Source organism: Capricornis sumatraensis, chromosome 9 (genome assembly GCF_032405125.1).
Source record: "Capricornis sumatraensis isolate serow.1 chromosome 9, serow.2, whole genome shotgun sequence".
Classification (NCBI taxonomy): domain Eukaryota; kingdom Metazoa; phylum Chordata; class Mammalia; order Artiodactyla; family Bovidae; genus Capricornis; species Capricornis sumatraensis.
Genome location: NC_091077.1, coordinates 62,829,801 through 62,833,810, shown reverse-complemented (window position 1 = coordinate 62,833,810; position 4,010 = coordinate 62,829,801). Strand labels below are relative to the sequence as shown.

Genomic DNA, 4,010 nt, shown 5'->3' with positions numbered 1-4,010 from the left:
TTGTAAATGATATATATGATAAGGAATTAATATCCAAAATATACAAAGAATTCATACAACTCAATAGCAAAAAACTCCAAATAATCAGATTTTTAAATGGGGGCAGAGTACGTTTCAGGGTGGGAGGAGAGGCCAAAGCTTGCTGACATGCACGTTTGGATATGGGGTCATTGTGGAGGTCTGGGGCTCCTGGGTTCCTTGGTCTGGGTGAGTAGTGACATCCACCTGGGTGACATCCACCTCTCCAACCTCTTGCAACTCAAAGTGTGGTCCTGGAACCAACAGCATCAGCACCAGCTGGGCCTCACCCAAACCTGCTGAGTGAGAATCTGCATTTTAACAGGATTTCCCTGAGTGACTGGTGTGCCCAGTGGAGCTGGAGAAGTTCAGCTCTAAATCCCTATCATCCACAAAAGCACTAATTAGTCACAAGTCTCCTCCCAGCATGAAGCCTGACAGCTAAATGGAAGCTGCCCACAGGAGAGGGAAGGCAAACAGGAAGCTGGGCTTTGAACAAGCCAAGATACCCTCCAGAAGTCCAAGTCTAAGTAGCCCAAGAAGAAAAGTGGGCATAGATTAGTTCATGTAACTGATATGAACAGACTAGAAAGGACTTTAGGGACAACTTGATCAAGAAACACCAACAATGTCTCTGGGGCTCTACTCATCTCTGTGTTGGCCTCATTCCCTCATCCTGGATCTTAACATGGGATATGAGGAAGGCTGGTACCTCTAGACATATCACCTAGAGTAAATAAAGTAATCCCTGATTTTAAATTTTAAAAAATAAATAAAAATGGGAAGAAGATCTAAAAAATATTTTTCCAAAGAAGACATACATTTTTTTAAATATAAATTAATTTATTTTAATTGGAGGTTAATTACTCTACAATATTGTATTGGTTTTGCCATACATCAGCATGAATCTGCCTCAGGTATACACATGTTCCCCATCCTGAACCCCCCTCCCTCCTCCCTCCCCGTACCATCCCTCTGGGTCATCTCAGTGCACCAGCCCCAAGCATCCAGTATCATGCATCGAACCTGGACTGGCAATTCATTTCATGTATGATATTATACATGTTTCAATGCCACATATGGCCAGCAGATACATAAAGATATGCTCAATGGCATTCATCAATTCAGAAACAGGAATCAAAATGTTTTCAGAAATCATTTCAGAAACAGAAATCATCATTTCAGAAACAGAAAACAAAACCACAATGAGCTATCATCTCACACCTGCTAGAACGGCTGTTATCAAAAAGACAAGAAGTAGTAAGTATCGGTAAAGATAGGGAAAAAGAAAACCCTTGTGTACTTTTGTTGGGAATATAAATTAATGCTGCCACTAATTAGAAAACAGTGTGGAGGTGCCTGGAAAAGTTATAAATATAACTCCTAGGTATTTATCCAAAGAAATAAAAACACAAGTTGACATGAGTGGAAAAGATATTGGCATCCCCATGTTCTTTGTAAGTGTTACTTACAATAGTCAAGATACAGAAACAATCTAAGTGTCTAGCAATAGAAAAAGAAAATGTGGTACACACACACACAAAATTAAATACTGTTCAGCCATAAAAAAGAAGAAAATCTTGCCATTTGCAACATGGATGGACCCTTAGGGCACAATGTTAAGTGAAACAAGTCAGACAGAAAAAGACAAATACTATAGAACCTTACTTTTATGTGTAATCTAAAAAAGGGAAAAAACAAGATCTTAGATACAGAGAGCAGATGGTTGGTTGCCAGAGGCAAGAGGTTAGACAGTGAATGAAATGAGTAATGGGGTCAAAAGGTACAAACTCCCAGGTATAAAATAAATAAGTCATGGAGAAGTAATTCACAGCATGGTGATTATAGTTAATAATACTCTATTGCATATTTGACAGTTGCTAAAAGAGTAGATCTTGAAAGTCTTAATCACACACACAAAAAAATTTTTTGTATCGAGGTATGATGACAGGTATCAACTAGACTTACAGTGGTGATTATTTCAAAATATACACAAATACTGAATTATTGTGTTGTACACCTAAAACTAATGTTATATGTTAATTCAGTTCAATTCAGTTCAGTCAATCACTCGTGTCCAACTCTTTGTGATCCCATGGACTGCAGCATGCCAAGCTTCCCTGCCCATCACCAACTCCCAGAGCCTACTCAAACTCATATCCATTGCGTTGGTGATGCCATCCAACCATCTCATCCTATGTCATCCCCTTCCGCTCCCACCTTCAACCTTTCCCAGCATCAAGGTCTTTTCAAATGAGTCAGTTCTTCGCATCAAGTGGCCAAAGAATTGGAGTTTCAGCTTCAGCATCAGTCCTTCCAATGAATATTCACGACTGATTTCCTTTAGGATGGACTGGATGGATCTCCTTGCAGTCCAAGGGACTCTCAAGAGTCTTCTCCAACACCACAGTTCAAAAGCATCAATTCTTCACTACTCAATTTTCTTTGTACTCCAACTCTCACATCCATATATGACTACTGAAAAAACCAAAGCTTGGACTAGATAAACCTTTGTTGGTCAAAAGTAATGTCTCTGCTTTTTAATATGCTGTCTAGGTTGGTCATAGCATTTCTTCCAAGGAGCAAGCAATTTTAATTTCATGACTGCAGTCACCATCTGCAGTAATTTTGGAGCTGAAAAAAATAGTCTCTCACTGTTTCCACTGTTTCCCCATCTATTTGCCATGAAATGATGGGACGAGATGCCACGGTCTTAGTTTTTTGAATGTTGAGTTTTAAGCCAACTTTTTTTGTTGTTGTTGTTAGTAGAATCTTTTTTATTCAGAAAAAAAAAACCCAAAAAACAAAAAAGTTTTCCAACCACACACAGGAGGGGTATGGGTTGACGGCAGGGGGTGTCTGTCCATCCAGCCCAGGCCCCCAGCCCATGTGGTTTTGGCAGCAATAAGGGGTGTGGGGTAATGGCCCCCAAAATAAAAATGGTGTATGTATGTGTGGGGGAAGGAGAGGGGTGCAAAAGCAGTGGGGAGTGATGAGGGGAGGGCCAGACGAGGTCAGTACTGGGAACGCGGCAGGTGAAAAGCCATTTCATAACATTTCTTGTTGATCATACCAGTGTGGACACCTTCTTGGCCCATCAGCAGGACTAGCGTCTTGGCAGTCATGGTGACAGTGATGTTGAAAGTTGGGGCTCCACCAGTGCTCTTGGTACGAAAATCCATGGTAAATTCTCCATCCTGCAGCAGTGAGTCCCGGATCACAGAACATTTCTGGCCCCCAAGCGTTAGCCCATTCACAAAAAAAACTTGACTGGTCTTGCCAACTAGGATACCGACCTCAGCAGGCGTGATGTTGACGAAGGTCTTGCCGGGGACGGCGGCCCAGACGGAGGGCGAGTCTATGCCCACGATGGCTGCGTCCTGACAGGTCCCGTCCGCCATGAGATTGTCGATGTAGGCGTTCCACCCAGCCATGGCGCTGCTATTGGGGCTGCTCTCCGGGCTGCTGCTGGGGCCGCGGGCTGGGCTCGGGCTGGGCTCGGGCTGGGCTCGGGCTGGCGGGCGGGGGAAGACGGAGAGCTTGGGGCACACGCTGCCGTCCGGACCGCGGCTCTGCTAGCTGTCTTAAGCCAACTTTTTTTACTCTCCTCTTTCACTTTCATCAAGAGGCTCTTTAGTTCTTCATTTTCTGCCATAAGAGTGGTGTCATCTGCATATCTGAGGTTACTGATATTTCTCCCACCAATCTGGACTCAAGCTTGTACGTCATCCAGCCCGGATTTCGCATGAGGTACTCTGCATAAAAGTTCAATAAGCAGGGTGACAATATACAGCCTTGATGTACTCCTTTTCCTATTTGGAACCAGTCTGTTGTTCCATGTCCAGTTCTAACTGCTGCCTCTTGACCTGCATACAGATTTCTCAGGAGGAAGGTCAGCTGGTCTGTTATTCCCATCTCTTTAAGAATTTTCCACAGTTTGTTGTGATCCACACAGTCAAAAGGCTTTGGCATAGTCAATAAAGCAGAAGTAG

The 4,010-nt window shown here is 43.1% G+C and overlaps 1 pseudogene; it reads right to left on the bottom strand.

Annotated features, from left to right (window-relative positions):
• Positions 1–3,032: 3,032 nt before the first annotated feature.
• LOC138086625 (profilin-1 pseudogene) lies at positions 3,033–3,452 on the bottom strand (annotated as a pseudogene).
• Between the last annotated feature and the right edge of the window lie 558 nt (positions 3,453–4,010).